The sequence below is a fragment of the Oncorhynchus masou genome, chromosome 29, assembly GCF_036934945.1.
Source record: "Oncorhynchus masou masou isolate Uvic2021 chromosome 29, UVic_Omas_1.1, whole genome shotgun sequence".
NCBI classification, from domain to species: domain Eukaryota; kingdom Metazoa; phylum Chordata; class Actinopteri; order Salmoniformes; family Salmonidae; genus Oncorhynchus; species Oncorhynchus masou.
In genome coordinates this window covers 80,095,086-80,122,500 of record NC_088240.1, presented here as the reverse complement: position 1 = coordinate 80,122,500, position 27,415 = coordinate 80,095,086, and the positions used below count along the sequence as shown (strand labels likewise).

The window sequence follows — 27,415 nt, the reverse complement described above, 5'->3', positions numbered from 1 at the left end:
TATGAAAAATGAAACTATAACTAAATAACGGTCATCTTCTCCTTGATATCAGTACTATAGCTACAATCATCATTACTACGACTACTACTACCATCACTAAACTGTTATCACTACCATTACCACCCACATTTGGAATGTCTCTCTCTCTGTCTCTCTCTCTCTGTCTCTCTGTCTCTGTTTGTCTCTCTCTCTGTCTGTCTCTCTCTCTGTCTGTCTCTCTCTCTCTCTCTGTCTCTCTCTGTCTCTCTCTCTGTCTCTCTTTCTCTCTCTCTCTCTGTCTCTCTCACTCTCTGTCTCTCTCTCTCTCTGTCTCTCTCTGTCTCTGTCTCTCTCTCTGTCTCTCAAATTCAAATTCAAGCTGCTTTATTGGCATGAAAAACATTGTGTCAATATTGCCAAAGCAACCATGTATACAATATACATTGTAACAAAATTATAAATGATAGCAAATATAAAATATAAAATCGTAGTAAATGATAATACAAAATGAAATACAAAAATAATAACAATAAAATGGTAACAGTCAATAGTAGAAATGTTATAAATATAAAATCAAATTATGAAAAATGAAACTATAACTAACTTATAAATAAATAACGGTCATCTTCTCCTTTATATCAGTACTACAACTACAATCATCATTACTACGACTACATCATTACTACGATTTGGCTTCAAGAGGAGCCATTGCTCCTTCGCCCATGAGTATTCTTAGTTTTTCCTCTGGGTTCAATTTGTAAAAATTTGGAATATGTGTAGTCATTTCTGTGAATAATGAATCTCTTTGTGAGGAATATTTATCACAGTAAATGAGAAAGTGCATCTCTGTCTCTACCTCCCCTGTTATGCAGTGACCACATACACGCTCCTCTTTGGGTAGCCATGTCTTTTTATGTCTGCTGGTTTCTATTGCCAATCGGTGGTCACTCAGCCTGTACTTGGTAAGGATATGTCTCTGCTTCGTATCTCTGACAAAGTAGACATAATCAGCCAATTCATATTCTCTGTTTAGGGTCAGATAGCAATTTAGTCGGCTTTGGGATTTTGTTTCATTTTTCCAATGTTGTAAATATGATTCCTTTGATTGGTTCATGATTTTGCTTATTGGAATTCTTTCTTTTGAAGCAGTGCTGGTGTCAGCTTGGTTGGTGAGGTCCAACACCAGCTGACTGAGAGGGCTCGTTTCTGGGCTCAGCTCTTGGGTTTGAAGTTATTTAAATTGCAGACTTGAATTTGGACTTGAATTCAGATGTAGCCAAAATTTTTATGATCTTTTCTGTATTTTCATTATTACTGGAAAACGGCCCAATTCTGCCCTACATGCATTAGTTGGTGTATTTCTCTGGACTTGTAGGATTTTCCGACAGAATTCTGCATGTAGGGTTTCAATTGGATGTTTGTCCCACATTTTAAAGTCCAGTTTATTGAGTGGCCCCCAAACCTCACTTCCGTAAAGAGCTATTGGTAGGATTACACTGTCAAATATTTTAGTCCAAATTCTAATTGGGATGTTGATTTTGAATAATTTCATTTTTATTGCATACATTGCTCTGCAGGCTTTTTCTTTGAGTGCATTCACTGCCATATTAAAGTTTCCCGATGCAGATATGGTCAGACCAAGGTAGGTGTAATTTTTTGTGTGTTCAATTAAGGTGTTGTTTGGGGTGAATTTATATTTGTGTTTCTGACATCTGTTTTTTTTTGGGAAAATCATGATTTTAGTTTTTTGGAAATTTACTGCCAGGGCCCAATTATGGCAATATTGCTCCAGAATATTAATGTTCTGTTGAAGACCTTCTTTGGTTGGTGATAGAAGTACCAAGTCATCAGCATATAGCAGGTATTTCACCTCTGTGTCAAATAGTGTGAGTCCTGGGGCTGGAGATTGGTCCAACATGTCTGCTAATTCATTGATATAAATGTTGAAAAGATTTGGACTCAAACTGCAGCCTTGTCTCACACCTCGACATTGTGAAAAAAAGTCTGTTCTTTGGTTTTTGATTTTTATTGCACACTTGTTTTCTGTGTACATACATTTTATTAAGTCATATACCTTACCACCAAGCCCACTTTGTAGAATTTTGTAGAATAGCCCTTCGTGCCAAATCGAATCAAATGCTTTTTTAAAGTCAATAAAGCAAGCAAAGATTTTACCCTCTTTTTTTTGGTGGACGTGTTTATTAATTAGTGTGTGTAAGGTGTATATATGGTCAGTAGTGTGATGGTTAGGAAGAAAGCCAATTTGACATTTACTTATTACATTTTTTTCTTGAAGAAAGGTTTGAATTCTTGAATTCAAAATGCGACAGAAAATCTTTCCCAAGTTACTGTTTATGCAAATTCCCCTGTAATTATTGGGGTCTGATTTGTCTCCACTTTTGTGGATAGGGGAGATGAGCCCCTGGTTCCAGACATCAGGGAAGCAGCCAGAAGTTAAAACCATGTTGAACAATTTAAGCACAGCATTCTGCAACTCAGGTGTGCTGTTTTTCAGCATTTCATTTCTGATGTTGTCTAGACCACAAGCCTTCTTTGATTTAATAGATTTTAGCTTTTCATTTAGTTCTTGTTGGGTTATTGGGTAATCTAATGGATTTTGGTTGCTTTTAATGACTGATTCAAGGATGTTCAATTTTTCTTTAATTTCTAATTGGTTCTGTTGTAAGTCTTTTTGTGGGATGTTTTTGTATAGATTATCAAAATAAGTTTTCCAAATTCCTACATCTTGTATTGCTAATTTTTGTGGCTTTGTTGTGCTTAAATTGTTCCACATGTCCCAGAACTGATTTTGGTCAATTGCGTTTTCAATTTCATCAAGTGTCCTGTTGGTATAATTCAATTTCTTGCTTTTCAGTGTTTGTTTATACTGTTTCAGAGTTTCAAAGTATTCATAGCGTAGCTCTGGGTTGTTTTGCTGCTTATGTTTTTTGTTTGACATTTGTCTCAGGTGTTTTCTAATTGTTTTACATTCATTATCAAACCATTTGTTAGAAACATTTAGATTTTTGCTTCTGATGTTGCATTTCTTTGGTTTTCTCAAATTTGCTTTCGATGCTGCTTTTTGGAATATGCAGTTGATGTTTTGAGTAGCTGAATTGACACCATCTTTATTGTTTTGGTACCGTGAGTTATTGAAAAACTGTATAGAGTTCCTCATTTCATTTGAGTTCAATGTTTCAATGAATCTCTCTGCACTGTTTGGAGCCCATCTGTACGATTGGTTTATGTTGTAGAGTTTATTGGGCTGTTTTTTTTAATGAATATTGCCGGTTAATTTCTTCAGAAACACGTTGATCTGACTGTGATCTGACAAGGGTGTCTGTGGTCTGACAGTGAATGCACTAATGGAAGAGGGGTCAATGTCAGTGATGGCATAATCGACTACACTTGTCCCAAGAGCTGAGCAGTAAGTAAACTGACCTAAAGAGTCCCCTCTGATTCTACCATTAAGCATATACAGGCCTAAGGCTCGACAGAGATGTACTAACTCATTTCCATTTTTGTTCAGTATTTGGTCAGGACTGTTTCTATTATTTATAATAGGGCTACTGTATAAGGAGGGGTGTCCAAATATGTGGTGGTTACCTCCCGCATCAGTGTAGTCAGGCTCAGAACCTGTTCTTGCATTGAAATCTCCACAAAGAAGCACTTTACCCTGTGCCTGAAATGTAATGATTTCTGTCTGGAGATTGTCAAAAAACTGATCATCATAATATGATGAATCTGAAGGAGGAGCATAAGCTGCACATATGTATACATCATTGTCACAATAGATTGTACCTTTGTTAAGTTTTAGCCAAATGTGAGTGGTACCTTTTTTCATTTCATCCAGCGCTAAGTCCCGCTTATGCCAAATGATTCCACCTGAGTCTTGGCCCCGTTTAACATGTTAATGTTTGATTGACGGTAGTAAACTTTCTCTATAGCCTGAGGGACACTGAGTATCTATGTCTCCACGACACCATGTTTCCAGTAGGATTATGATGTCCTGTCCCTTGATGTTTTTAATCAATTCTGTATTTGTTGTTTTATAACCAAAATGTGAAGAGTATAGGCCCTGGATATTCCAAGAGCTGATAGTCAATGATCTCATTTATAATAAGTGATATTCACTGGTTTGAGTAAAGTACATCGAAAAAAAACAAAATTAAAATAAAATACGATATATATATACACACATACACACATACACATACACACACACACATACATACATACTCATACACACATACATACACACATACACATACATACATGCATACACATACATACATGCATACATACGTACGTACGTACATACATGTATATACACATACATATATACACTCAAACATATACATACATAAACATACATACAGTGCCTTGCGAAAGTATTCGGCCCCCTTGAACTTTGCGACCTTTTGCCACATTTCAGGCTTCAAACATAAAGATATAAAACTGTATTTTGTGAAGAGTCAACAACAAGTGGGACACAATCATGAAGTGGAACGACATTTATTGGATATTTCAAACTTTTTTAACAAATCAAAAACTGAAAAATTGGGCGTGCAAAATTATTCAGCTCCCTTAAGTTAATACTTTGTAGCGCCACCTTTTGCTGCGATTACAGCTGTAAGTCGCTTGGGGTATGTCTATCAGTTTTGCACATCGAGAGACTGAAATTTTTTCCCATTCCTCCTTGCAAAACAGCTTGAGCTCAGTGAGGTTGGATGGAGAGAATTTGTGAACAGCAGTTTTCAGTTCTTTCCACAGATTCTCGATTGGATTCAGGTCTGGACTTTGACTTGGCCATTCTAACACCTGGATATGTTTATTTTTGAACCATTCTGACCTGCCTGGTGTGTTCCTTGTTCTTCATGATGCTCTCTGCGCTTTTAACGGACCTCTGAGACTATCACAGTGCAGGTGCATTTATACGGAGACTTGATTACACACAGGTGGATTGTATTTATCATCATTAGTCATTTAGGTCAACATTGGATCATTCAGAGATCCTCACTGAACTTCTGGAGAGAGTTTGCTGCACTGAAAGTAAAGGGGCTGAATCATTTTGCACACCCAATTTTTCAGTTTTTGATTTGTTAAAAAAGTTTGAAATATCCAATAAATGTCATCCCACTTGTTGTTGATTCTACACAAAAAAATACAGTTTTATATCTTTATGTTTGAAGCCTGAAATGTGGCAGAAGGTCGCAAAGTTCAAGGGGGCCGAATACTTTCACAAGGCACTGTACATATACAGGCATATACATACATACATACATATACATACATACATACACACATATATATATATGTATATATACATACATACATACATATACATATATGTACATATACATACATACACATACACATGCAGATACACATATACACACACACACACACACACACACACACACACACACACACACACACACACACACACAATCTACCTCATATATATCCACCTCTCTCTTCTTTGTTTACCATCACACAGAAGTATTATTATAATACCAGTGTAAATAAAATTGTGCCCGTGTGTGAATTAAAGGGACTGTCTAGCTCAGTATTCTGCATATTAGTTGCAGTAGTTCAAATCAAATCAAATCAAATTTTATTTGTCACATACACATGGTTAGCAGATGTTAATGCGAGTGTAGCGAAATGCTTGTGCTTCCAGTTCCGACAATGCAGTAATAACCAACAAGTAATCTAACTAACAATTCCAAAACTAATATCTAATACACAATGTAAGGGGATAAAGAATATGTACATAAAGATATGAATGAGTGATGGTGCAGAGCAGCATAGGCAAGATACAGTAGATGGTATCGAGTACAGTTAAAGTGGCTAGTGATACATGTATTACATAAGGATGCAGTAGATGATAGAGTACAGTATATACGTATACATATGAGATTAATAATGTAGGGTATGTAAACATTATATTAGGTAGCATTGTTTAAAGTGGCTAGTGATATATTTTACATCCTTTCCCATCAATTCCCATTATTGAAGTGGCTGGAGTTGAGTCAGTGTGTTGGCAGCAGCCACTCAATGTTAGTGGTTGCTGTTTAACGGCCTCAATGTTAGTGGTTGCTGTCTGATGGCCATGAGATAGAAGCTGTTTTTCAGCCTCTCGGTCCCAGCTTTGATGCACCTGTACTGACCTCGCCTTCTGGATGATAGCGGGGTGAACAGGCAGTGGCTCGGGTGGGTGTTGTCCTTGATGATCTTTATGGCCTTCCTGTAACATCGGGTGGTGTAGGTGTCCTGGAGGGCAGGTAGTTTGCCCCCAGTGATACGTTGTGCAGACCTCACTACCCTCTGGAGAGCCTTACGGTTGTGGGCGGAGCAGTTGCCGTACCAGGCGGTGATACAGCCCGCCAGGATGCTCTCGATTGTGCATCTGTAGAAGTTTGTGAATGTTTTTGGCGACAAGCCAAATTTCTTCAGCCTCCTGAGGTTAAAGAGGCGCTGCTGCGCCTTCTTCACGATGCTGTCTGTGTGAGTGGACCAATTTAGTTTGTCTGTGATGTGTATGCCGAGGAACTTAAAACTTACTACCCTCTCCACTACTGTTCCATCGATGTGGATAGGGGGGTGTTCCCTCTGCTGTTTCCTGAAGTCCACAATCATCTCCTTAGTTTTGTTGACGTTGAGTGTGAGGTTATTGACCTGACACCACACTCTGAGAGCCCTCACCTCCTCCATGTAGGCCGTCTCGTCGTTGTTGGTAATCAAGCCTACCACTGTTGTGTCGTCCGCAAACTTGATGATTGAGTTGGAGGCGTGCGTTGCCGCGCAGTCATGGGTGAACAGGGAGTACAGGAGAGGGCCCAGAACGCACCCTTGTGGGGCCCCAGTGTTGAGGATCAGCGGGGTGGAGATGTTGTTGCCTACCCTCACCACCTGGGGGCGGCCCGTCAGGAAGTCCAGTACCCAGTTGCACAGGGCGGGGTCGAGACCCAGGGTCTCGAGCTTGATGACGAGCTTGGAGGGTACTATGGTGTTAAATGCCGAGCTGTAGTCGATGAACAGCATTCTCACATAGGTATTCCTCTTGTCCGGATGGGTTATGGCAGTGTGCAGTGTGGTTGAGATTGCGTCGTCTGTGGACCTATTTGGGCGGTAAGCAAATTGGATTGGGTCTAGGGTGTCAGGTAGGGTGGAGGTGATATGGTCCTTGACTAGTCTCTCAAAGCACTTCATGATGACGGAAGTGAGTGCTACGGGGCGGTAGTCGTTTAGCTCAGTTACCTTAGTTTTCTTGGGAACAGGAACAATGGTGGCCCTCTTGAAGCATGTGGGAACAGCAGACTGGTATAGGGATTGATTGAATATGTCCGTAAACACACCAGCCAGCTGGTCTGCGCATGCTCTGAGGGCGTGGCTGGGGATGCCGTCTGGGCCTGCAGCCTTGCGAGGGTTAACACGTTTAAATGTTTTACTCAGCTCGGCTGCAGTGAAGGAGAGACCGCATGTTTCCGTTGCAGGCCGTGTCAGTGGCACTGTATTGTCCTCAAATCGGGCAAAAAAGTTATTTAGTCTGCCTGGGAGCAAGACATCCTGGTCCGTGACTGAGCTGGATTTCATCTTGTAGTCCGTGATTGACTGTAGACCCTGCCACATACCTCTTGTGTCTGAGCCGTTGAATTGAGATTCTACTTTGTCTCTATACTGACGCTTAGCTTGTTTGATAGCCTTACGGAGGGAATAGCTGCACTGTTTGTATTCGGTCATGTTACCAGTCACCTTGCTCTGATTAAAAGCAGTGGTTCGCGCTTTCAGTTTCACGCGAATGCTGCCATCAGTCCACGGTTTCTGGTTAGGAAATGTTTTAATTGTTGCTATGGGAACGACATCTTCAACGCACGTTCTAATGAACTCGCACACCGAATCAGCGTATTCGTCAATGTTGTTGCCTGACGCAATACGAAACATGTCCCTGTCCACGTGATGGAAGCAGTCTTGGAGTGTGGAATCAGCTTGGTCGGACCAGCGTTGGACAGACCTCAGCGTGGGAGCTTCTTGTTTTAGTTTCTGTCTGTAGGCAGGGATCAGCAAAATGGAGTCGTGGTCAGCTTTTCCGAAAGGGGGGCGGGGCAGGGCCTTATATGCGTCGCGGAAGTTAGAATAACAGTGATCCAAGGTTTTGCCAGCCCTGGTGGCGCAATCGATATGCTGATACATTTTAGGGAGTCTTGTTTTCAGATTAGCCATGTTAAAATCCCCAGCAACAATGAATGCAGCCTCAGGATGTATAGATTCCAGTTTGCAAAGAGTCAAATAAAGTTCGTTCAGAGCCATCGATGTGTCTGCTTGGGGGGGAATATATACGGCTGTGATTATAATCGAAGAGAATTCTCTTGGTAGATAATGCGGTCTACATTTGATTGTGAGGAATTCTAAATCAGGTGAACAGAAGGATTTGAGTTCCTGTATGTTTCTGTGATCACACCACGTCTCGTTAGTCATAAGGCATACGCCCCCGCCACTCTTCTTACCAGAAAGTTGTTTGTTTCTGTCGGCGCGATGTGTGGAGAAACACGCTGGCTGCACCGCATCCGAGAGCGTCTCTCCAGTGAGCCATGTTTCCGTGAAGCAAAGAACGTTACAGTCTCTGATGTCCCTCTGGAATGCTACCCTTGCTCAGATTTCATCAACCTTGTTGTCAAGAGACTGGACATTGGCGAAAAGAATGCTAGGAAGTGGGGCACGATGTGCCCGTCTCCGTAGTCTGACCAGAAGACCGCCTCGTTTCCCTCTTTTACGAAGTCGTTTTTTTGGGTCGCCGGCTGGGATCCATTCCGTTGTCCTGGTTGAAAGGCAGAACACAGGATCCGCTTCGCAAAAGTCATATTCTTGGTCGTACTGATGGTGAGTTGACGCTGATCTTATATTCAGTAGTTCTTCTTGACTGTATGTAATGAAACCTAAGATGACCTGGGGTACTAATGTAAGAAATAACACGTAAAAAAACAAAAAACTGCATAGTTTCCTAGGAACGCGAAGCGAGGCGGCCATCTCTGTCGGCGCCGGAAGTACCTCTCCTATCTCTGATTGTTCTAGGGGTCTTCTGCCAGAGGTTACCTCAGCATATGTAGGCTGATGATCTGACTGATACAAGGTGTGGACTGCATCATGTGGTCTACTTCCTGAAGGGCAGTGTTCTGTCCGACCCTGGAGTAGTGGTCAGAGCTGTGTTGTGATGGGCTGGGTCTAGTAGAGCTGTGTTGTGATGACCTGGGTCTAGTAGAGCTGTGTTGTGATGGGCTGGGTCTAGTAGAGCTGTGTTGTGATGGGCTGGGTCTAGTAGAGCTGTGTTGTGATGGGATGGGTCTAGTCGTGCTGTCCTGAGGCGGGTCTGGCCTGGTAAATATGTGCTGTGTTGGGCCTGGTCTAGTATAGCTGTGCTGTAATAAGCTGTGTCTGGCTCTTTTCTCCTCGGGATGGTACTGTTGTTTCAGAAGGTGGGGCAGGGGACCTTTGTTGCTGCGGTGATGGGTGTGTGGGTCCCTGTCAAGTGTTGCATCTTTTAGGTCCTTGGCAAAGGTTCTGATACTGTCCTGATCAATATGTACATTATCATATAAGTGTTGACATGTCAAAGTGGGGTGTTGAACCGTTCTGACGTTGAGCAGTGAGGCACAGTCCACAGTGATCTGTTGATTTATTTTGTCAATCAACTTTCCTGGGAAGTCTTTTCTTGGTTGGAGGGTGGACACAACTATTATTGGTTGTAGGGAACATAGCCTGTGCCCGTTCTGCCACTCTTCTCACTGCCCCAGATACATTTTCACCTTTAGCATGAAGGTCGTTTGTGCCAGTGTGGATGATGATGTTGTCAGGGGTGTCAATCTTGGTCTGACTGAGGAGCTGCATTGCACTCTCAGCTGTAGGACACCAGAATTTATACACCTTGTGTCTAGGGAATAATCTTTCCTGGACTAAGAACTTCCCATTTGAATCAATTAGGATTGCAGTTGTGGGTGATTTTCTGGGTGGTGCAGACTGGGAGACTGGTAAGTTGACCTGGGCTGGAGCAGACTGAGAGGCTGGTAGGTTGACCTCTCTCCCTCTCTCTCTCTCTCTCTCTCTCTCTCTCTCTCTCTCTCTCCCTCTCCCTCTCCCTCTCTCTCTATCTCTATCTCTCTCTGTTTATACCCCATCCCCCTCTCTCTCTTTCACTTTACCCACCCCCCACTCTCTCTTGCTCTCTCTCTCTCTTTCTCTCTCTGTCTTTCTATATCTCTCTCCCTATCCCTTGTTCTTCAGTCTGGTAGTGGCTGTACATTAAATCCTGCTACAGTGCAGGCCAGTTGAGGCCCCTCCAGATGAGTTGTGACTTCTGGTTGGTCCTGTACTGTGTTAGATCTGTTGTTTGACCCTCTCATAGTGTTTGTTTTGTATGATGAGACAAAGTGTGTGGGATAAAAACCTCTCCAGATGAATCATGTGGATACAGTAAGAGCTGTTCTCTCTCTCTCTCTGCTCAACTCTGACTGTTCCTCTCTGCCCACCAGCATCTGTTCAACCTTTCATTTAAAACAGGGACTTCCCTACCTCGCTCCATCGCTCACTCTCTACCTGTCTGTCTCTCCTCTTTCTCTTTTCCCCTATCTCTAGCTCCTCCCCCTCTCTCCTTCTCCATATCTCCCCCCTCTCTCGTATTCTCTCTTCATCTCCCCTGTCTGTCTCTTCCTGAAGGGGATGTTCTCTTCTAAAACCCTGCTCTTAGCTCTTCCTCATAACAACCGTCCCGGCGACAGTATCAACAGTAACCACAGCAATTAAGAAAGCAAACAACATCAACTGAGCAGGGATAAAACAGCAATTAAAGCATTATGGCTAGAGTGTGTTCATAATGATGCCAGAAATACATCCATAATGATGTCTCAAAGTAATGCTGTGACTGGGGTAATGGGATCACTTAGGTTCCTGGGGTGTTAGCAGACAGTTATCAGACAGTTATCAGACAGTAGACTGAGAGTTAGCAGACAGTTAGCTGAGCGTTACTAGACAATTAGATGAGTTAGCTGAGAGTTAGCAGACAGTTAGCAGACAGTTAGCTGAGTCTTAGCAGACATTTAGCCGGGAGTTAGCAGACAGTTAGCAGACAGTTGGTAGACAGTTAGCAGACATTTAGCTAACAGTTAGCAGACAGTTAGCAGACAATTAGTAGACAGTTAGCATATAGTTAGCAGACAGTTAGATGACAGTTAGCAGACAGTTAGCAGACAGGTAGATGACAGTTAGCAGACAGTTTGTTTTATATGAGGGAAAGGGGAGCAACGCAGTCTAAACATCAACAGTGTCACTACATTCTAACACCTTCATCTCATCAAATCAATGATAAATCCACTGTGATTATGCAAAGCCATTATATTGACTACTACAGGCACTAACACTGTAACTACTACAGGCACTAACACTGTAATGTACCAAACTACTGATGATGATGATGGTGACCATGATGATGATGATGTCGACGTTCATTACTAAGTAATTACAAAGTGGTTAAAATGCTACCGCCGCTCTAACCAGCCCTCGTTCTATCTTCCTGTCCCTTGTTCCTCCTCTTCCCTACCACAGCTCTTCGTCATTGACAACGGAGCGGACGACTGGCGCATCGCCATGACGTTGAATCGGGTGTTGCTGATATCGTTGGAGCTACTGGTGTCGGCGGTGCATCCGGTGCCCGGGGACTTTAAGTTCCAGTGGCGGGCACGTCTGGCGTTCTCTTACGCCCCGTCCCAGGCTGAGGCTGACCTGGACATGGTGCTGAGTGTTCCCATGTTCCTCCGCCTCTACCTCATCGCACGCGTCATGCTGCTGCACAGCAAACTGTTCACTGATGCCTCCTCACGGAGCATAGGGGCCCTCAATAAGGTGTGTGTGTTCACTGATGCCTCCTCATGGAGCATAGGGGCCCTCAATAAGATGTGTGTGTTCACTGATGCCTCCTCAATGAGCATAGGGGCCTTCAATAAGGTGTGTGTGTTTACTGATGCCTCCTCATGGAGCATAGGGGCCTTCAATAAGGTGTGTGTGTTTACTGATGCCTCCTCACGGAGCATAGGGGCCCTCAATAAGGTGTGTGTGTTCACTGATGCCTCCTCATGGAGAATAGGGGCCCTCAATAAGGTGTGTGTGTTCACTGATGCCTCCTCATGGAGCATAGGGGCCCTCAATAAGGTGTGTGTGTTCACTGATGCCTCCTCATGGAGCATAGGGGCCCTCAATAAGGTGTGTGTGTTCACTGATGCCTCCACACGGAGCATAGGGGCCCTCAATAAGGTGTGTGTGTTCACTGATGCCTCCTCATGGAGCACTCTCACTCCTTCCATCTTGCCTTTCTCTCATCCTGTGTTGCTCACACTATTTATCTCCTCCTGTGTCTCCCTCCATCTCTTTCTCTCTTCCTGTGTCTCTCACCATTTCGTCCTCTCCTCCTGTGTCAGTCCAATGAGAGAGAGAGAGAGAGAGAGAGAGAGAGAGAATGTGAGAGAGTGAGACAGAGAGAGAGAGAGACAGAGAGAGAGAGAGACAGAGAGAGAGAGAAAGAGAGAGAGTGTGAGAGAGAGAGAGTGTGAGAGAGAGAGAGAGAGAGAGTAGTGGGTATTACATTAGTGAGGTCAATAGTAAAGCGATAAAAGAAAGAGTGAGATATGATAGAGGGAATCGTACAATGAGACTGAGATAAGGAGATGTAGAACTAATAGAAAGAGACATAGACAGAGAGAGAGGGAGACGGGGGAGAGAGAGAGAGGGGGGGGGAGAGAGAGAGGGGGAGAGAGAGAGAGAGAGAGAGAGAGGGAGAGAGAGAGAGGGGGGGTGAGAGAGAGAGAGAGAGAGAGAGGGGGGAGAGAGAGAGAGAGAGTGAGAGAGAGAGGGAGAGAGAGAGAGAGAGAGGGAGGGAGAGAGAGAGAGAGAGAGAAGGAGAGAGAGAGAGAGAGAGAGAGAGGGAGAGAGAGTGTGTGCCAGTGTATTAGATGAGTAATGTGTTAGATAGTGAGTAGAGTTGTAATATGTCCTTCAGGATATGGCTGAATGAGATGTGATGAGGGGAGCTGCTGTCTGTGGATCTCCTGGTGTTCTACTAGATTAACCCTCGTTTATCAGCTCTTAACACTTCAATGGTTGAACTAACTACTGCTGAATGGACAGTTAATATGACCTGTTCCATTTATTACTATCAATATGATCTGACGTGATTAAAACATGATTAATTAAGACCATGGAGGACGGAATCCCAATGTGAGAGTTTTCACGTAAATCATGTGTTGTCAACAAGGGCTTTGAGATAATGTTATATGTAGTAATTCACGTTCAAAGGGCCGCAGGCTCCATTCCAGGACGTCTGTCCCATTCAGTTGGTGTTTGAAGGTGCACTTTAACACAGTGTATGTATGTTTGTGTGTACAGATTATATACAGTTGAAGTTGGAAGTTTAGGTTGGAGTCATTAGAACTCATTTTTCAACCACGCACAAATGTCTTGTTATCAAACTCTAGTTTTGGCAAGTCGGTTGTGGCATCTACCTTGTGCATAACACAAGTCATTTTTCCAACAGTTGTTTACAGACAGATTATTTCACCTATAATTCACTGTATCACAATTCCAGTGGGTCAGAAGTTTACATACAGTACATTAAGTTGACTGTTCCTTTAAACAGCTTGGAAAATTCCAGAAAATGTCATCATGGCTTTAGAAGCTTCTGATAGGCTAATTGACATCATTTGAGTCAATTGGAGGTGTACCTGTGGATGTATTTCAAGGCCTACCTTCAAACTCAGTGCCTCTTTGCTTGACATCATTGGAAAATCAAAAGGAATCAGCCAAGACCTCAGAAAATAAATTGTAGACCTCCACAAGTCTGGTTCATCCTTGGGAACAATTTCCAAACGCCTGAAGGTACCGCGTTCATCTGTACGAACAATAGTACGCAAGTATAAACATCATGGGACCACGCAGCCGTCATACCGGTCTGGAAGGAGACGCATTCTGTCTCCTAGAGATGAACGTACTTTGGTGTGAAAAGTGCAAATCAATCCCAGAATAACAGCAAAGGACCTTGTGAAGATGCTGGAGGAAACAGTTACAAAAGTATCAATGTCCACAGTAAAACTAGTCCTATGTTGACATAACCTGAAAGGCCACTCAGCAAGGAAGAAGCCACTGCTCCAAAACTGCCATAAAAAGCAGCCAGACTACAGTTTGCAACTGCACATGGGGACAAAGATTGTACTTTTTGGAGAAATGTCCTCTTGTCTGATGAAACAAAAATACAACTGTTTGGCCATAATGACCATCGTTATGTTTGGAGGAAAAAGGGGGAGGCTTGCAAGCTGAAGAACACCATCCCAACCGTGAAGCACGGGGGTGGCAGCATCATGTTGTGGGTGTGCTTTGCTGCAGGAGGGACTGGTGCACTTCACAAAATAGATGGCATCATGAGGAAAGAAAATTATGTGGATATATTGAAGCAACATCTCAAGACATCAATCAGGAAGTTAAAGCTTGGTCGCAAATGGGTCTTCCAAATGAACAATGACCCCAAGCATACTTCCAAAGTTGTGGCAAAATGGCTTAAGGACAACAAAGTCAAGGCATTAGAGTGGCCATCACCAAAGCCCTGACCTCAATCCCAAAGAAAATTTGTGGGCAGAACTGAAAAAGTGTCTGCGAGCAAGGAGGCCTACAAACCTGATTCAGTTACACCAGCTCTGTCAGAAGGAATGGGCCAAAATTCACCCAACATATTGTGGGAAGCTTGTGGAAGGCTACCTGAAACGTTTGACCCAAGTTAAACAATTTAAAGGCAATGCTACCAAATACTAATTGAGTATATGTTAACTTCTGGAAGTGTGATGAAAGAAATAAAAGCTGAACTAAATCATTCTCTCTGCTATTATTCTGACATTTAAAAAAAGATTTTTATATATAAATAAAATCTCCCCTTTTCTCCCCAATTTCATGGTATCCAATTGTTAGTAGTTACTAACTTGTCTCATCGCTACAACTCCCGTACGGGCTCGGGAGAGACGAAGCCATGCGTCCTCCGAAATATAACCCAACCAAGCCGAACTGCTTTTTAACACTGCGCGCATCCAACCCGGAAGCCAGCCGCACCAATGTGTCAGAGGAAACGCCGTGCACCTGGCGACCTGGTTAGCGTGCACTGCACCCGGCCCACCACAGGAGTCGCTAGTGCTCAGTGAGACAAGCATATCCCTACCAGCCAAACCATCCCTAACCCAGACGACGCTAGGCCAATTGTGCGTTGCCCCATGGACCTCCTAGTTGCAGCCGGCTGCGACAGAGCCTGGGCACGAACCCAGAGTCTCTCTCACGAACCCAGAGTCTCTCTCACGAACCCAGAGTCTCACAGCTAGCACTGCGATGCAGTGTCCTAGACCACTGCGCCACCCGGGAGGCCCACATTTCCCATTCTTAAAATAAAGTGGTGATCCTAACTTACCTAAAACAGGGAATTCTTACTAGGATTAAATGTCAGGAATTGTGAAAACTTGAGTTGAAATGTACTTTGCTAAGGTGTATGTAAACTTCTGACTTCAACTGTACGTTATATACGTTATCGATGACATCTAACACTGCAAATGTGTGCGTGTGTTATTTGCGTGTGTGCGTTGCATCTGTGTGTGTGCTTGCGTGCATGTGTGTGTGCTTTGCAGGTGCACTTTAACACAAGGTTTGTGATGAAGACTCTGATGACCATCTGTCCAGGCACTGTTCTCCTGGTCTTCAGCATCTCACTGTGGATCATCGCTGCCTGGACCGTACGAGTGTGTGAGAGGTACGTGTGAGAGAGGAGTAATGGAGTTTTGTCTCTCTCTCTCTCTCTCTCGCTCTCTCTCTCTCTCTCTCTCGCTCTCCGTCTCTCTCTCTCTCTCTCTCGCTCTCTCTCTCTCTCTATCTCTCCCCCTCTCTCTCCATCTCTCTCCCTCGGTATCATGATGCCCAGGAAGTGACCAGTAACTTCCTGTCTCTCTCTCCCTAGGTATCATGATGCCCAGAATGTGACCAGTAACTTCCTGTCTCTCTCTCTCTCCCTAGGTATCATGATGCCCAGGATGTGACCAGTAACTTCCTGTCTCTCTCTCCCTCGGTATCATGATGCCCAGAATGTGACCAGTAACTTCCTGTCTCTCTCTCTCCCTAGGTATCATGATGCCCAGAATGTGACCAGTAACTTCCTGTCTCTCTCTCCCTAGGTATCATGATGCCCAGAATGTGACCAGTAACTTCCTGTCTCTCTCTCCCTCGGTATCATGATGCCCAGAATGTGACCAGTAACTTCCTGTCTCTCTCTCCCTAGGTATCATGATGCCCAGAATGTGACCAGTAACTTCCTGTCTCTCTCTCCCTCGGTATCATGATGCCCTGTCATGTCTTGTTATGTCTGTTCCTGTCCTTTCTCTTCACTCTGTCTCTCTCTGCTGGTCTTTTTAGGTTACCTTCTCTGTCTCTCATTCTTCAGCTGTTCTACATTTCCCCTAACTAGCTCATTCACTCTTTCCCCACCTGTTCTCTCTTCCCCCTCTGATTAGGTCTCTATTTCTCTCTCTGTTCCTGCTACTTTCAGTGTCTGATTCTTGTTTGTGTTTTTGATACCAGAAGCAAGCTGTCGTCCCGTTTGCTTCCACCTTGTCCTATCCTGTCGGAGTCTGCCTGGCAGGTGCATCCTGCATTATACTACGTTCTTTTGTTCCATTGACTACGTTGGAAGAGGATTTATGCCATTCCTGTTTTTTTATTAAAGAACTCTGTTTTCTGTTAAAACCGCTTTTGGGTCTTCACTCAAGTACATAACATGCCCAGGATGTGACCAGTAACTTCCTGTCTCTCTCTCCCTAGGTATCATGATGCCCAGAATGTGACCAGTAACTTCCTGTCTCTCTCTCCCTCGGTATCATGATGCCCAGAATGTGACCAGTAACTTCCTGTCTCTCTCTCCCTCGGTATCATGATGCCCAGAATGTGACCAGTAACTTCCTGTCTCTCTCTCCCTCGGTATCATGATGCCCAGGATGTGACCAGTAACTTCCTGTCTCTCTCTCCCTCGGTATCATGATGCCCAGAATGTGACCAGTAACTTCCTGTCTCTCTCTCCCTCGGTATCATGATGCCCAGAATGTGACCAGTAACTTCCTGTCTCTCTCTCCCTCGGTATCATGATGCCCAGAATGTGACCAGTAACTTCCTGTCTCTCTCTCCCTCGGTATCATGATGCCCAGAATGTGACCAGTAACTTCCTGTCTCTCTCTCTCCCTAGGTATCATGATGCCCAGGATGTGACCAGTAACTTCCTGGGGGCGATGTGGCTCATCTCTATCACCTTCCTGTCTATTGGCTACGGAGACATGGTGCCTCACACGTACTGTGGCAAAGGAGTCTGTTTACTAACCGGCATCATGGTACCACCATGTTTATGGTTGTGTGTGTGTGTATTTTGTGTGTGTATCAATGTCACTCCTTTCTCTTTCTTTCTGAGATTCTTTCTTCTTGTCCACCTCCCTCCCTCTCTTTCTCTCTGTCCTCCTCCTTCCCTCTCTCTCTGTCCTCAAATCTCCTGTCCTCTCGTTCTCTCTGTCCTCCTCCTTCCCTCTCTCTCTGTCCTATCTCCTGCCCTCTCTATTGCTCTGTCCTCCTATCTCCTGTCCTCTCTTTATCTCTGTCCTACTCCCTCCCTCTCTCTCTGTCCTCATATGTCCTGTCCTCTCTCTCTGTCCTCATATCTCATGTCCTCTCTCTCTGTCCTCATATCTCCTGTCCTCTCTTTCTCTCTGTCCTCCTCCTTCCCTCTCTTTATCTCTGTCCTACTCCCTCCCCCTCTCTCTGTCCTCATATCTCCTGTCCTCTCTCTCTGTCCTCATATCTCCTGTCCTTTCTCTCTGTTCTCATATCTCATGTCCTCTCTCTCTGTCCTCATATCTCCTGTCCTCTCTTTCTCTCTGTCCTCCTCCTTCCCTCTCTTTATCTCTGTCCTACTCCCTCCCTCTCTCTCTGTCCTCATATCTCCTGTCCTTTCTCTCTGTTCTCATATCTCCTGTCCTCTCTATTGCTCTATCCTCCTATCTCCTGTCCTCTCTTTCTCTCTGTCCTCGTCCTTCCCTCCCTCTCTCTCTGTCCTCATATCTCCTGCTCTCTCTCTCTCTCTGTCCTCATATCTCCTGTCCTCCCTCTGTCTCTGTCCTCTCTCTCTGTCCTCATATCTCCTGTCCTCTCTCTCTGTCCTCATATCTCCTGTCCTCTCTCTCTGTCCTTATATCTCCTGTCCTCTCTCTCTGTCCTCATATCTCATGTCTTCTCTCTCTGTCCTCATATCTCCTGTCCTCTCTTTCTCTCTGTCCTCCTCCTTCCCTCTCTTTATCTCTGTCCTACTCCCTCCCTCTCTCTCTGTCCTCATATCTCCTGTCCTCTCTCTCTGTCCTCATATCTCCTGTCCTTTCTCTCTGTTCTCATATCTCCTGTCCTCTCTATTGCTCTATCCTCCTATCTCCTGTCCTCTCTTTCTCTCTGTCCTCGTCCTTCCCTCCCTCTCTCTCTGTCCTCATATCTCCTGTTCTCTCTCTCTCTCTGTCCTCATATCTCCTGTCCTCCCTCTGTCTCTGTCCTCTCTCTCTGTCCTCATATCTCCTGTCCTCTCTCTCTGTCCTCATATCTCCTGTCCTCTCTCTCTGTCCTTATATCTCCTGTCCTCTCTCTCTGTCCTCATATCTCATGTCCTCTCTCTCTGTCCTCATATCTCCTGTCCTCTCTTTCTCTCTGTCCTCCTCCTTCCCCCTCTTTATCTCTGTCCTACTCCCTCCCTCTCTCTCTGTCCTTATATCTCCTGTCCTCTCTCTCTGTCCTCATATCTCCTGTCCTCTCTCTCTGTCCTCATATCTCCTGTCCTCCCTCTGTCTCTGTCCTCTCTCCCTGTCCTCATATCTCCTGTCCTCTCTCGCTGTCCTCATATCTCCTGTCCTCTCTTTCTCTCTGTCCTCCTCCTTCCCTCTCTTTATCTCTGTCCTACTCCCTCTCTCTCTGTCCTCATATCTCCTGTCCTCTCTGTCCCCATATCTCCTGTCCTCTCTATCGCTCTATCCTCCTATCTCCTGTCCTCTTTTTCTCTCTGTCCTCCTCCTTCCCTCTCTTTATCTCTGTCCTACTCCCTCCCTCTCTCTCTGTCCTCATATCTCCTGTCCTCTCTCTCTCTCTGTCCTCATATCTCCTGTCTCCCTCTGTCTCTGTCCTCACTCTCTGTCCTCATATATCCTGTCCTCTCACTCTGTCCTCATATCTCCTGTCCTCTCTCTCTGTCCTTATATCTCCTGTCCTCTCTCTCAGTCCTCATATCTCCTGTCCTCTCTCTCTGTCCTCATATCTCCTGTCCTCTCTCTCTGTCCTCATATCTCCTGTCCTCCCTCTGTCTCTGTCCTCTCTCCCTATCCTCATATCTCCTGTCCTCTCTCTCTGTACTCATTTTCTCCTGTCCTCCCTCTGTCTCTGTCCTCTCTCTCTGTCCTCATATCTCCTGTCCTCTCTCTCTGTCCTCATATCTCCTGTCCTCCCTCGTTCTCTGTCCTCTCTCTCTGTCCTCATATCTCCTGTCCTCTCTCTCTGTCCTCATATCTCCTGTCCTCCCTCTGTCTCTGTCCTCTCTCAATTCAATTCAATTCAAGGGCTTTATTGGCATGGGAAACATGTGTTAACATTGCCAAAGCAAGTGAGGTAGATAATATATAAAGTGAATATATAAAGTGAAATAAACAATAAAAATTAACAGTAAACATTACACATACAGACGTTTCAAAACAATAAAGACATTACAAATGTCATATTATATATATACAGTGTTTTAACAATGTACAAATGGTTAAAAGACACAAGATAAAATAAATAAACATAAATATGGGATGTATTTACAATGGTGTTTGTTCTTCACTGGTTGCCCTTTTCTCGTGGCAACAGGTCACAAATCTTGCTGCTGTAATGGCACACTGTGGAATTTCACCCAGTAGATATGGGAGTTTATCAAAATTGGATTTGTTTTCGAATTCTTTGTGGATCTGTGTAATCTGAGGGAAATATGTCTCTCTAATATGGTCATACATTGGGCAGGAGGTTAGGAAGTGCAGCTCAGTTTCCACCTCATTTTGTGGGCAGTGAGCACATAGCCTGTCTTCTCTTGAGAGCCATGTCTGCCTACGGCAGCCTTTCTCAATAGCAAGGCTATGCTCACTGAGTCTGTACATAGTCAAAGCTTTCCTTAATTTTGGGTCAGTCACAGTGGTCAGGTATTCTGCCGCTGTGTACTCTCTGTGTAGGGCCAAATATCATTCTAGTTTGCACTGTTTTTTTGTTAATTCTTTCCAATGTGTCAAGTAATTATCTTTTTGTTTTCTCATGATTTGGTTGGGTCTAATTGTGCAGTTGTCCTGGGGCTCTGTAGGGTGGGTTTGTGTTTGTGAACAGAGCCCCAGGACCAGCTTGCTTAGGGGACTCTTCTCCAGGTTCATCTCTCTCTCTGTCCTCATATCTCCTGTCCTCTCTCGTTCACTAGGTCCAGGATTAGGGGGCATTTTGTCATTTGTGTCGTCTGTTTATCCCCCTGCATTAGCGCTCTAATTTTAATGGACTGTATGTGTGTGTCTGTTCTCAATAGCGTAATGAAGGCCCCAACTTTCCCCTCTCTCTCTCTCTCTCTCTCTCTCTCTCTCACACACTCTCTCTCTCCCTCTCTCTCTCTCTCTCTCTCTCTCCCCCCTCTCTCTCTCCCTCTCTCTCTCCTTCCTCAGACTATGGGTTTATTTTGGTCTGTTGTCCATCTGTTAGTGTCAGTATTTTGTTTGTGTTTATTTCAGTCAGGTGATCTCTGTCTCTTCCTCCCTCCTTCATTCTCCCTCTCTCCCTCTACCCATCTCTCTCTTTTCTTTCTCTGTTTTTGTTTGTGTTTATTTCAGTCAGGTGATCTCTGTCTCTTCCTCCCTCCTTCTTTCTCCCTCTCTCCCTCTATCCATCTCTCTCTTTTACTCTCTTTGTCTTTTGTCTTCTCTATATTTTTCTGCTGTTTCCCCCTCTCTCTCTATCCATCTATCTCTTTTACTCTCTTTGTCTTTTGTCTTCTCTCTATTTTTCTGCTGTTTCTCCCTCTCTCTCCATTCATCCATTCATTCAGTTCTTTTCTCGTTCTCCCCTTGTTCCTTTATTCTGTCAGCCTCTTTCTCTGTATCTGTCTTCCTGTCTGTTCCTGCTCACACCAACATACGCCCACACCTTCACTTACAAAGCCAGATACACACACACACACGGGGTGGACACAGATACTCCCATACCCGCTGTTACTGACTGCATCCTACACACACCACTATCACAGAGCTTGACATGCACTCTCAATATGACTCCAGAAACATCCCACAGAAACACACACTCACTCACTCACTCAAACACAAACACAAACACACAAAAACACACAAAACACACACACGTATGCAAGATCATTTACATAAACATAAACACACACAAATGCACACACACACACACAGACAGACAGACAGACAGACAGACAGACAGACAGACAGACAGACAGACAGACAGACAGACAGACACAAAAGAGTTATATAGACAGGGTCACTGTCTCTGAGAGGTTTTTGTTTCTGTTCACCAGAAGAGGGGGATGGATGGAGAAAGCTACAGAGAGAAAGATAGAGAGGAACAGAAAGAACAAGGAGGATGAGAGGAGGATGAGAGGAGGATGAGTAGAGAAGGGAAAAGAGAGGGGAAAGAGGAGGTGAGAGGTCAGAGACAGATGGACGTGCATATGGCTGTGTATGTGCATATGGCTGTGTATGTGCATATGGCTGTGTATGTGCATATGGCTGTGTATGTGCATATGGCTGTGTATGTGCATATGGCTGTGTATGTGCATATGGCTGTGTATGTGCATATGGCTGTGTACGTGCATATGGCTGTGTACGTGTATATGGCTGTGTATGTGCATATGGCTGGGTACGTGCATATGGCTGTGTATGTGCATATGGCTGTGTACGTGCATATGGCTGTGTATGTGCATATGGCTTTGTATGTGCATATGGCTGTGTATGTGCATATGGCTGTGTATGTGCATATGGCTGTGTATGTGCATATGGCTGTGTATGTGCATATGGCTTTGTATGTGCATATGGCTGTGTATGTGCATATGGCTGTGTATGTGCATATGGCTTTGTATGTGCATATGGCTGTGTATGTGCATATGGCTTTGTATGTGCATATGGCTGTGTATGTGCATATGGCTGTGTATGTGCATATGGCTTTGTATGTGCATATGGCTGTGTATGTGCATATGGCTGTGTATGTGCATATGGCTGTGTATGTGCATATGGCTGTGTATGTGCATATGGCTGTGTATGTGCATATGGCTTTGTATGTGCATATGGCTGTGTATGTGCATATGGCTGTGTATGTGCATATGGCTGTGTATGTGCATATGGCTTTGTATGTGCATATGGCTGTGTATGTGCATATGGCTGTGTATGTGCATATGGCTGTGTATGTGCATATGGCTGTGTACGTGCATATGGCTGTGTACGTGCATATGGCTGTGTATGTGCATATGGCTGTGTACGTGTGTGTGCATTTCCTGTCACAGTTTTATTACAAAGATTTGTCTGCTGTCCCTGGATATGTTTATTATACAGACAGAGAGAGGGGGGGAGACAGAGGAGAGAGAGAGAGAGAGACAGAGGGGAGAGAGAGAGAGAGAGCTGTGTGTTAATGTTTTATGACCTAGAGGACAGATGGGTGATTCCCTGTTTATGATAGATATTTAGTTTGAAATCAGTGTTACTTTGTAAACCCACTCATACACAGACAGACACACACACACACACACACATAAAAACATTGCGAGGCTTTCAATATTTTATTGATATTTTACAAATAGAGTGTACGGAGAGTAAGGATGTGGTCACTGACTTTTTGTCTTTTATGTTTTAGATGAAGTTATTTTCAGCAAGTGTCTTGTTTTTTCAAGAGTATGCATTAAAGTCTAGTCCATTAGCAACAGGTTGATCAACATTCAGTATGCACGCACACACATATTTAGATTAAACATGGTTAATCCCAATTTATTTATTTTCAGGAGTTGTGACCTCATTAATACCTACTTCATCCTACTTCATCATTAATACCTCTCCTCCTCCCTCTCCTCCTCTCTCCTCCTCTCTCCTCCTCCCCTTCCTCCTTTCTCCTCCTCCCTCTCCTCCTCTCTCCTCCTCCCTCTCCTCCTCTCTCCTCCTCCCTCTCCTCCTCTCTCCTCCTCCCTCTCCTCCTCTCTCACCAGCACATTCCTGTTCCCTCTCTTTCTCCTCCTCCTCCCTCTCATCCTCTCTCCTCCTCCCTCTCCTCCTCTCTCCTCCTCCCTCTCCTCCTCTCTCCTCCTCCCTCTCCACCTCTCTCACCAGCACATTCCTGTTCCCTCTCTTTCTCCTCCTCCTCCCTCTCATCCTCTCTCCTCCTCCCTCTCCTCCTCTCTCCTCCTCCCTCTCCTCCTCTCTCCTCCTCCCTCTCCTCCTACCTCTCCTCCTTTCTCCTCCTCCCTCTCATCCTCTCTCCATCTCCCTCTCCTCTTATCTCCTCCTCCCTCTCCTCCTCTCTCCTCCTCCCTCTCCTCCTCTCTCCTCCTCCCTCTCCTCCTCTCTCACCAGCACATTCCTTTTCCCTCTCTTTCTCCTCCTCCTTCCTCTCATCCTCTCTCCATCTCCCTCTCCTCCTCTCTCCTCCTCCCTCTCCTCCTCTCTCCTCCTCCCTCTCCTCCTCTCTCACCAGCACATTCCTGTTCCCTCTCTTTCTCCTCCTCCTCCCTCTCATCCTCTCTCCATCTCCCTCTCCTCCTCTCTCCTCCTCCCTCTCCTCCTCTCTCCTCCTCCCTCTCCTCCTCTCTTCCTCTCTCACCAGCACATTCCTGTTCCCTCTCTTTCTCCTCCCTCTCTATCTCCCTCGTCAGAAACAGGTTTTCTCCTTCTCTACCGTACAAAACAGTATTTAATATGAAACTTAATTTACTTCCCGTCCTTTCTCTCTCTATCTCTTTTTGTCTCTCTCTCTCCCAGGGATGTCTGTGAGACTCCATTCAAGCCACAGTTCTCCCTAAAATCAAAGTTTGTCAGACATTTTCCTAACGTCAGATGTTTTGTCGTTTTCTAAAGTAGTATTCCACATTCTATCTGTAGTTTAGACCCTGTTAGACCCTGTTAGACCTGTTAGACCCTGTTAGCTGCATGCATTAGGAGGAATCTACAGCCATCAATCCCAAGTCAATGGAAAGGATTGGCAACATCTAATTAGATTGAAGATTTCTCCTAATGCATAGAATCTTGACTTGAAGTTGGACTTCGGACCATTCTAGAGGTATGAAAATGTCTGAGAACATTACATTTTGAGATGCAATATCCTTTAACTCTCTCTCTTTCAATTCTATTTAAGGGGCTTTATTGGCATGGGAAACATATGATTACATTGCCAAAGCAAGTGAAATAGATAAACAAAGTGAAATAAATAATTCAAATGAGCAGTAATCATTACACTCACAAAAGTTCCAATGTAATAGAGACACTTAGAATCCAAGATGGCGTAGCAGTCAGACGTCTTTTTCCTGTCGTGTCCCTTGTAAATATCGTTTTACATATTTTCCGTCGCATATCCTTTAAAATATTTTGCTAAACCTCATCATCTAAATGCTCTCATGCAACCCGCCTCACCCAATGTGGCGTGGATCTGCTTTTTTTCCTAAAGTATTTATATTTACTTTGGATCTGGAATCCCTCAACTGAAGCTAGCCAGCTAACTACCAGCTATCAGTCAGCAAACCATTCTCAGCGGTCATCAGCTAACCTTCATCTCGGAAAGCTCTCGCCAGTTCGAACAACGTGACTCTAACCAGAGCATAACGGACCTGTTATTTTTAACCCCGGATTCCTACCGCAAACTGAACATTTTCATCTGGATCTTCACAACTAGCTAACCGCAATCCCGGATGACTACTCCTGGCTAGCGTTTCTATCCCAAAGCAAGCACCAATTAGCTTGAAGCTAGCCGGGCCAGGGCTCCTGCGCTACCACCGAAGCATACACCTGGGCTACAATATTGGCCTGCTAGCTACCTAGAGCTACTTGGAACCCTACTAATTCCACGACTGGTCTATCGACGTCACCGCACGAAGAGGCAAAAACAGACTTACCCCCATCGCGACGTCCCCCCAAAGGCTAACTTTCTAGCCCCTGCTATCTGCTTGCTTGCTAACCCGGTCTGCTAACTGCTAGCTTGCCCTGGTCTACTAACTGCTAGCCCATGTTAACTGCTGGCTTGCTAACATGGCCTGCTAACTGCTAGCTTGCCCTGGTCTACTAGCTGCTAGCTTGTTTAGCTCCAGCCTACTAACTGTTAGCTTGTTAGCTTGCTAACTGTCTGAATCGCCGTGTCCCCAGCCAGCCCAACCACTCACTGGACCCATATGTTCACTTGGCTTCGCATGCCTCTCTCTAATATCAATATGCCTCGTCCATTACTGTCCTGGTTAGTGACAGGACCCCTGATCACAGGGGTCCTGTGTGGCTCAGTCGGTAGAGCATGGCGCTTGGAACGCCAAGCGTCGTGGGTTCGATTCCCACTGGGACCACCCATATGTAAACGTAGTGGCCCCAGCCGACTTGTAAGTCGCTTTGAACAAAAGCGTCTGCTAAATGGGATATATTTAATTTAATATTTTATTTCACTGTAGAGCCTCTAGCCCTGCTCAATATGCCTTAACCAACAATGTTGTTCCACCTCCTACATATGCGATGACATCACCTGGTTTAAACATCTCGAGAGACTATATCTCTCTCTTCATTACTCAATGCCTAGGTTTACCTCCAATGTACTCACATCCTACCTTACCTTTGTCTGTACACTATGCCTTGAATCTATGCTATCGTGCCCAGAAACCTGCTCCTTTTACTCTCTGCTCTGAACGTGCCAGACGGCCAGTTTGCATAGTCTTTAGCCGTACCCTTATCCTACTTCTCCTACTTCTCTTCTGTTCCGCTGGTGATGTGGAGGTTAATTCAGGTCCTGCAGTGCCTAGCTCCACCCCCCCCGCCCTCCCAGGTGCTCTCATTTGCTGACTTCTGTAAACGTAAAAGCCTTGGTTTCATGCATGTTAACACTAGAAGCCTACTCTCTAAGTTTGTTTTACTCACGGCTTTAAATCAAATCAAATCAAATCAAATTTATTTATATAGCCTTTCGTACATCAGCTGATATCTCAAAGTGCTGTACAAAAACCCAGCCTAAAACCCCAAAAAGCAAGCAATGCAGGTGTAGAAGCACGGTGGCTAGGAAAAACTCCCAAGAAAGGCCAAAACCTAGGAAGAAACCTAGAGAGGAACCAGGCTATGTGGTGTGGCCAGTCCTTTTCTGGCTGTGCCAGGTGGAGATTCTAACAGAACATGGCCAATATGTTTCAGATGTTCATAAATGACCAGCATGGTCAAATAATAATAATCACAGGCAGAACAGTTGAAACTGGAGCAGCAGCACGGCCAGGTGGACTGGGGACAGCAAGGAGTCATTATGTCAGGTAGTCCTGAGGCATGGTCCTAGGGCTCAGGTCCTCAGAGAGAGAGAAAGAAAGAGAGAAATAGAGAATTAGAGAGAGCATACTTAAATTCACACAGGACACTGGATAGGACAGGAGAAGTACTTCACATATAACAAACTGACCCTAGCCCCCCGACACATAAACTACTGCAGCATAAATACTGGAGGCTGAGACAGGAGGGGTCAGGAGACACTGTGGCCCCATCCGATGACACCCCCGGACAGGGCCAAAAAGGAAGGATATAACCCCACCCACTTTGCCAAAGCACAGCCCCCACACCACTAGAGGGATATCTTCAACCACCAACTTACCATCCTGAGACAAGGCCGAGTATAGCCCACAAAGATCTCAGCCACAGCACAACCCAAGGGGGGGGCGCCAACCCAGACAGGAAGATCACATCAGTGACTCAACCCACTCAAGTGATGCACCCCTCCTAGGGACGGTATGAAAGAGCCTTAGTAAGCCAGTGACTCAGCCCCTGTAATAAGGTTAGAGGCAGAGAATCCCAGTGGAAAGAGGGGAGCGGTTCGTTGCTCCAGAGCCTTTCCGTTCACCTTCACACTCCTGGGCCAGACTACACTCAATCATATGACCCACTGAAGAGACGAGTCTTCAGTAAAGACTTAAAGGTTGAGACCGAGTTTGCGTCTCTCACATGGGTAGGCAGACCATTCCATAAAAATTTAGCTCTATAAGAGAAAGCCCTACCTCCAGCTGTTTGCTTAGAAATTCTAGGGACAATTAGGAGGCCTGCGTCTTGTGACCGTAGCATATGTGTAGGTA

General features: G+C 44.7%; 1 non-coding gene and 1 pseudogene across 1 annotated transcript; both read left to right on the top strand.

Annotated features, from left to right (window-relative positions):
- Nucleotides 1-27,415, top strand: part of LOC135520706 (small conductance calcium-activated potassium channel protein 2-like) — a 130,764-nt pseudogene that overhangs the window by 66,319 nt on the left and 37,030 nt on the right.
- trnap-ugg (transfer RNA proline (anticodon UGG)) lies at nt 25,591-25,666 on the top strand. Its single transcript has one exon. It is a non-coding gene; the product is annotated as a tRNA-Pro (tRNA).